Here is an 8,155-nt window from a genome sequence, read left to right on the forward strand (position 1 = left end):
TGAAAGAGGAAAAGGGGAGTAACCAATACAGTAAGTCCGTAAAGAAGGCAGTGATCTCCAGAACACAGGCCAAGGGATTAGCTGAAGTCAAGGAGAGCAACCTTTACTCTAAGACTGGAGGAAAGAGGGTAAGAAGCAAGGCAGAGAAGTCTGTAAGCAGAGGAAGAGGAAGCTGAGGGAGCTCATGCCTTTTTTTCCTGTGAGGCAGTAGGTAAGGTTTAATGCCAAGCTGGGGCAGAGGGAGGCTTGAGTAAAGTGGTCATGATTTTAGAAAAGCCACGGTGGAGAACGGGGGAGGAAACTGAGCAGAATCGTTTCAACAGACACCAAAGACAGACTCAGGGGAGACCTAAGACTACACGTTAATTGTGGCACTAATCCCCAGCACTATGCGAGGTTTATCCAGGACAGAAAGTAAAAATAGAGGGTATGGATGGTAGGAATGATGGAAGGCTGGCATCTGCATAGCGGGTTTTGCCAAAAAAGAAAGAATTAAAAACTGCAAACGCAGGGCTGGCCCAGTGGCAAAGCAGTTAAGTTCGCACATTGCGCTTCTCAGCGGCCCAGGGTTCGCCAGTTTGGATCCCAGGAGCAGTCATGGCACAGCTTGGCAAAAGCCACGCTGTGGTGGGCATCCCATATATAAAGTAGAGGAAGATGGGCATGGATGTTAGCTCAGGGCCCGTCTTTCTCAGCAAAAAGAGGAGGATTGGCAGCAGTTAGCTCAGGGCTAAACTTCCTCAAAAAAAAAAAAAAAACTGCAAATGCTAGTAAGAAAATAGCTGAGGGTTGGGGTCGGCCCCGTGGCACAGTGGTTAAGTTCGCACATTCCACTTCAGCAGCCCAAGGTTCACCAGTTCAGATCCCAGGTGCGGACCTACACACGGCCTGTCAAGCCATGATGTGGTAGGCATCCCCACATAAAATAGAGGAAGACGGGCACAGATGTTAGCTCAGGGCCAATCTTCCTCACCAAAAAGAAAAAAAAGTGAAGGATTGGCAGCAGATGTTAGCTCAGGGCTAGTCTTCCTCAAAAAAAATTAAATAAATAAATAAATAAAGTCCTTAAAAAAAAAAAAGATCTGAAGGTGAATTTGAGATTTGAAGATAGATCTGAAGGTGATGACATGTTAGCTGTGGCCACAATACTGAGTTACCAAAACAGAATAAAGCCAACATTTACTTGAGCTGAAGTCAAAGAATTTTAGGGGTAAGGGCTGTTACAAAGGAAGTTCAGCAGAGTGATTACTTTACTACTTCTAGTGACCTCGGGGAAGTCACTCAGCCTCTGTCTCAGTTTCTTCATCTATAAAATGGAGATAATAGTATCTGTTTTATAAGGATTGCTGTTATAAGGTTCTCATAAGGATTAAATTAGTGAATAAATGTAAACTGCTTAGAAAAGAGCCTGACACAGAGCTCAATATAAGCACACTATTTTATCATCGTTGTTCTTGTTTACAGTCATTGACATCCACCAGGATGATGTCAGAAATCTGGATGGAAAGGGGAACTAAGCCAAGTATCAAAATCATCAAACAGAACAACGCTAAAAGATGGTATAGTTAAATGATAAGCTTTGGTGTAAAGAATATGATATTAAACAAAAAATATTTTAAAATCCATCAGACATTTATAATCTTGTGATTAAAAATATCTACAAATAACCACAAAACAATCATAAAAGTACCAATTGAATTATTAGATAGTAAGTATTATATGGCAATACAAAGGGGAAAAAGACTGACTAAAAATCACAGAAACCGCTATGGTGGTACACTAAATTGTATTAAAACAGGAAGGAGGGGCTGGACTGCTGGCATAGTGGTTAAGTTTGCATGCGCTGCTTCAGCAGCCCAGGGTTCACAGGTTCACATCCCGGGTATGGACATATGCACCATCCATTGAGCCATGCTGTGGCAGTGTCCCACATACAGAATAGAGAAAGATTGGCAATGATGTTCGCTCAGGGCCAATCTTCCTTACCAAAAAAACAAAAAAACCAACAACCAGAAAAGAGCCGAAGTTAACCTTATCTTAGCATATCTATACATAAATGGCAAAGCATAAGCTCCTTGAGAGTAAAGAACTACATCTCTATATGCACTCTCAATTAACTGGTAATGAATGTCGTAAAAGTGAGCACACATGAATCACTGGGCCATTAAGCAAAAAGTCCAACTCAGAGAAAAGTCCAAGGCACCTTTTGCAGGTTTTCCCTATCACCTATCACAGTCACATGTGTTTCATTTGTCTTCTACAGGGATGAGTGGCATGGAAAAACAGTTCTAGAACTATGTGTGTGTATATATGTATTTTTTTTAATTGAATCTTTATTTTACTTATTTGGTTACTTGTCTTTCTCTACATTCCAGACTATATGCTTTTGTTTTTTTCTTTTTGTGAGGAAGTTTGGCCCTGAGCTAACATCTATGCCCATCTTCCTCTATTTTATGTGGGATGCCGCCACAGCATGGCTTGACAAGCAGTGCTAGGTTCATGCCCAGGATCTGACCTGCAAACCCCAGGCCGCGGAAGCCGAGCATATGAACTTAACCACTGCGCCACCAGGCCAGCCCCAAAACTATGTATACTTATACACACTCTTATATGGACTCCAGAAATTCACCAATATCTGTTCCAACAAGGCCGTCTTTCAAAGAGATCTATACAAAGCAGACAAGCTATAAACCTTTCAGTTCAGAGCCCTGTGAAATTATACCATATTAGTTTACAAGACCAAAGAGAGATGCTCATGCCTGGAAAAGACCTGCTGTGATTAGCAGCCTGGGAAGGGGTTTACAAACAAGAAGGCAGGGAGCCCACTGCTGCCCTTTACTCTATACCCAGGACAAGACCAGAGCAGGGGAACGGGCTAGAAAGCTTCACCTTGGAGTCTGTTGGCACATTTCTCAGGAGTTTATTCCCTGCACAAATTCCAAATGGGAAAGAGGAAAGAAAGAAAAAAGGAAAACTGCATTCATATCCGGTCTTGAAAAGGAAAAACAGTCTGTTCTAAGCCTTAGAAGCTGTACCTAATTGGACACATTTTGGAAAAACATTCATCAGAGCAGAGCTGCACAGATTCATAAAATCTTGCCTCCAAATCAGATTCACAATCAGGTCTGATTTTACCAAATGCTGAAATTATATTCAACCACAACTCTTCAGATCTTTTTACTAATAGAGTAACAGTAAAAATTTTAAACCTAGAAATATTTCTTAACTGGGGCATGGAATTTTAAAGCAGACATTCTGTATTTCTCTCACATTAATGTAACACAAAAAACTCCAGCTTCTGTTGAAGCCAGTTTTCATTAAACAAGTTTTAAAAGGAAAGCTTAATTATAAAAATTTTAAAAGTGTTACGATTTTTCTTAGAAAACCTTATCTGAAAATTTGTAAGCACTTCAACTTAAGAAGTTACAGGAATTTATCAAGAAATGGAGTTTGAATGAAAGCAAAGAGCACAAAGAGGGTGGGCAAGCCACTCTCCAGGTCCTGTCCACATCCAGGATGTAGCAAGAGACAGATTTACAGGCTCAGGCTGAATGCAGTTATTAACCATTTCCAGATCTGCTTTACGATGCCAACATGTGCGCAATCTACATATTCCATCCTTAAAGCAGACATTACCAAGTCCACCTGCCTCCTAATTCAGCAACCACATCAAGTCAACTAGAAGGCATCACTCACTTCTCAGAGGGGAACACGAGCTAAGATTTTATTATGACTAAGCTCAGCTGACAAAATGCCAGCGTTTAAATAAAATATCCACCATGATATCACTTCTCAAGAGCTAGCCCAATCCAGTCACCTTACTTTCCTTGGGCTCAGATACATCTGTGACACAGGGCAACATGTTCAGCGTCGGCACAACAGCTGCCGAGGACAGTGAGGGAGACGTGAGCGAGGGATCCGCTGACAATCTAATTTCAGCTACCTCGAGATTCCACAAAGATGACAACCCGCGTCCTCAGAATTACTGCCGCCAGCCCCTGCCGCTATCCTAAGACTCCGAGTTTACTGCATCTCTGCACGCTGCGCTACTTTGAAAACCTATCCATCCAGCGCAATACACTAACTCGAGGCCTCCGTACTGGGCAACCTGGCTTCAGCGGTCCTCCATCTGCCTCTGTACGTGTGAGGCATCACCAGGCATCCCGTGTCCACAGCACGGGCCACCGAACAGAAATACCGAAACACAGCATTTCACCCCAACGAGAAGGGGATCTTGAAGTCACTCTACCTCGGAAGCTCATTTAGCAATTTACCAACGAGAAGAAAGTCATCTGGGAGTTCAGCTCTGGCTGCAGGGCCGGGAATGTTTTGTGTTGCCTGAACAATGACTGGCTTGCTCGAGCAGCCTCCCAACCCCCACAGCTTGGCTTCTGGCGCGGCTAGTCACCCTGAGAGCTGCCAGGGCTGTCACTCGGTGCCTTCCAGAAACCGGACTTGGCTCCTAAAGGATTTGTCAGATCATCCTCCCAATATGGCTGCCAGAGTAATCCCGGGCTGCCGCACGCCTCGACCACAGCAGCCTTCCCCCAGCTGGCCGGCAGCCACCAAGCCCCCTCCCTTTCCGTCGCGCTCCCCTCTCCAGTCCCTGCGCCATCGGCTCCCCCCACCCCCGCCACGCGATGCCCTTTCCCACCGTCCTCCGGCAGAAGGGCACAACCACATTCCCAGCCGAAGCCCCGATGCCAGCCACAACGGGCAGAGGGGACGGGGGAGCAAGAAAGGGTGGCTGCGAACCCGAGCACCGCCGCGGCCACACGCTGCAACGTGCGCAGAGCGCCCCGGGAACGGCCCGACAGCGGCGGGTCTGCTGACCGCCGGGCACTGCCGGAGCCTGGCCGCTCAGGGGAACCGGAGCTGGTGCGGGGCACCGCGGGGGACCCAGCAGGCCGCTGGACCCAAGCCCGGGGCGCGCCGCGCCCCTGCCCCGCCCGGGGCCACAGTCGGGCAGCGCCCTCCGTGCCCGCGGCCCCCGCCCGGCCCGGCGCTTCCTCCGCCGGACCCCGCCCGGACCCCGGCCCGGCCGCCCCTCCCCCGCGGCGGTCCCCTCCCCAGCCCGGCGGCGCCGCGCCGCCCGCCGCCCACCTTACCTCAGCCGCGCTGCGGACCACCGGCCGGCGGGTCGGGTCAGCAGGCGCCACGGCGCGCGGGGGTGTGGGGGGCCCGGCACCGACGCTCCTCCGCGTGAGCAGCGGCCGCCGCGAGCCGCAGGACGCCGCTCCGCAGTCCCATCACGCAGCGGCCCGGCCCCGCATCGAGGGCCGCGGCGGGCGGAGGGCGCGAGCGCGGGAGGCCGGGGCGCGCCGACGGGCCGGCGATGGCAGCTGCGGCGGGCGGGGAGCAGCTCGGACTCGCGCTGGCGCCTCCCAGGACCGTCGCCGTCTGACCGCCCCGCGTCGGTCCTCGCGAAGCTCCTCCCGCAGCCGCCGGCGCCGGACACCGCCCCGAGCCCGGCAGCCGCGCGTCACCTCGGCCCGCCCCGGCGCCCGCGACTGACACGGGCAGCGGCCAATCGGACCGCAGAGTTCGGGGTGGCCGGCCAATCGCAGGGGGAGGCGGAGAGGGGCTGCGGCGAGAAGCTGCGGAGACGCCGGAGCGCCCCCTGGTGGCCTTGAAGCCGGCGAGGGTGCGGGGCGGGCGAAGAGGGCGCCCAGAGGCCCCTCCCGAGTGACCCCCGCAGGGCGTCGGCCGGCAGCAGCAGTGCCTAACCAACCCGATGACCAGCCTTGTAAATGGACAAAGCTTGGCTAAGTGGGGCGGGGCGGGGCGGGACCGCGGGGGTCCCGACGCCTGCGGAGGAGCTGAGATGAATGTGGAAGGCCACCGAGTGTGGAGTCATTGTCCGTCTGGGAAACATCTCACACGTTGAAACCGCGCGTCACAGCGCGGTCGGAACTGAAACACGCTAAGGGATGAGTATTATCCCTCAGAAAACTGCCAGGCCTATTCTTATCGAGCCCGATCACACCACCTCCTACACGCCACCTTGGGAGAAAAGGCGGAATGAGTAATAGAAAAGCATGACTTAGTAGGCATTCAACTTGTCTCCTTGGGAGACCGAGTAAGGGCCGTGAGTAGACCAACAAAATGCTTTGTACCGCCCCTGAGTTAATGAGCCGAGCTCTCTCTCTGGGAGATGCCTTTGAAGGAGCGATACTGGAATTCAGAAACCTGAAGAAGACAAGCGCTCAAGCGGCGATTTTTAAAAATCAGATTTAGATTCAGCTAAAAAAAAAAAAAAGCCCACAAGTGTTCATGAGCGGTCCGTTTCAGTACTTAGTAAAATAGAATATTCAACTGTAACATGTGCAATTGTCATGCCAAGCACCATTATTTCATAAGGTTGGGAAATGATTTTTCTATATACTAGCAAGAATTGAAAGTAAAATCATATTTTCCCCCCTGAATTCAATATGTGCAGTATTGGGTGTAAAAAGCCTTACTTATAAGCATAGACACTAGAACATCAAAATTAATTTTCTACGCTAATGATTTTCCAAAATCTCCACCCTGACTAAAGTCCTCATACTCTCCATTCAGTCAACATTTATTGAACATTTCTCATTTTATTTAGAATTTAAACTCCACCTACCTGCAAAAGGATTTGACATAGCTTACACTGAAGCATACAAGCAAAAGTGTATAGCATTAAAAAAGGAGTAAAATTAATAACAATAAAAAAATGTGATAAAAGACTATATGGGGAGGGGCTGTGTGAACAAGGGGAGTGCACAGAGAGAAAAGCAATGTTAAGAAACAGAATCAAGGGAATGTGCTACCACTGAGTGCAAAACTCAGCTCTTAGCTTCCTGAAGGCCGAGACAAAAATGAAACTACAATGGTTATTAAACAGAAGCTCATCAATTCATCAGCAGACACCAACTTTTTCCTAGGTGGGAGCTCTTTGTGGAAGTACTATGATAAGCACCATGGAGAGTTGCAAACACCTGGATAGCAGTTAATATTGTTTGAACTGTCAATGCAGCTGAAAGGAAAAGGATCTAAAACAGTGAAAGGAATGTGGTGGCAATTGGCTCTAGGCAAATTAAGCAAAGGCACACAGAGAAAGGTCAATAGAGGCAGATAAGGCTCTTCAAGCTTTCAAGGCCAAACTAGCTGGCGCCAGATAAGCCTTTTGCCCCTCTGACAGATGTTCACTCTGCAGTGCCATTTAGTTACTCACATTACAGATTTCATACAAAGGCATCTCTTAAAAATTGTAAAGTGGGGCCGGCCCCATAGCCACGTGGTTAAGTTCGTGCCCTCCGCTTCTGTGGCCCAGGGTTTAGCGGGTTAGCATCCTAGGCGCAGACACAGCACCACTCATCAGGCCATGCTGAAGTGGCATCCCACATGCCACAACTAGAAGGACCCACAAATAAGAATATACAACTATGTACTGGGCGATTTGGGGGAGAAAAGGGAAAGAAATAAGATCTTTAAAAAAAAATTGTGAAGTAGAGGCCAGCCGGGTGGCGCACCGGTTAAGTTCGCAGGTTCTGCTTCCGCAGCCCAGGTTTCACCTGCGGGGACCTACACACCGCTTGTCAAGCCATGCTGTGGCAGGCGTGCCACATATACAGTAGAGGAAGATGGGCACGCATGTTAGCTCAGGGCCAGTCTTCCTCAGCAAAAAGAGGAGGGTTGGTGGCAGATGTTAGCTCAGGGCGAATCTTACTCAAAAAAATAAATAAATAAAATAGAAAAAAATTGTAAAGTAGTCGAATATTGAATTTAGCCATGGCCAGGTAGAGTTACCCCTGGAATGCAAGGAAAGAACATCAAAAGATTTATTAATGTGATGCAAACAGCCACACTACTACAACTGATAAGGTTTCAGGATACAAAATCAGTATACAAAAATCCAAAGTGTTCCTTTTTGTTAGGAATAGCCCATAAAAAAAGTGAATTAAAAATATCCTATTAAAAATAGCAAGAAAACAATTAAACATTTAAGGATACATTGACAAAAGATGAGAAAGACCCATAAGGAAAAAATTATACAACTGTATTAATGAAACACATTAAAGAAGATCTAAATAGATGGAAAAGTATTCTTTATTTTTGGACAGGAAGAAAACATTACAAAGATGTCAATTCTTTCCAAGTTAACCCACAAGCTTAATGTAATTTCCTT

At 48.1% G+C, this 8,155-nt stretch overlaps 1 protein-coding gene across 28 annotated transcripts in view; it reads right to left on the reverse strand.

The window, feature by feature from the left end:
- The window catches only part of KIF1B (kinesin family member 1B), a 135,021-nt gene extending 129,537 nt beyond the window's left edge, over window positions 1–5,484 (reverse strand). For 21 of the 28 annotated variants that reach the window (XM_070511125.1, XM_070511123.1, XM_070511115.1 and 18 more), the window contains exon 1: window positions 5,109–5,473. The gene's annotated coding sequence lies outside the window, so the exon portion shown is untranslated. Of the gene's footprint in view, window positions 1–5,108 lie in introns of all 28 variants that reach the window. The other 7 variants (XM_070511128.1, XM_070511127.1, XM_070511126.1 and 4 more) reach the window with 1 other exon arrangement.
- Between the last annotated feature and the right edge of the window lie 2,671 nt (window positions 5,485–8,155).

The sequence above is a fragment of the Equus asinus genome, chromosome 5, assembly GCF_041296235.1.
Source record: "Equus asinus isolate D_3611 breed Donkey chromosome 5, EquAss-T2T_v2, whole genome shotgun sequence".
NCBI lineage: Eukaryota > Metazoa > Chordata > Mammalia > Perissodactyla > Equidae > Equus > Equus asinus.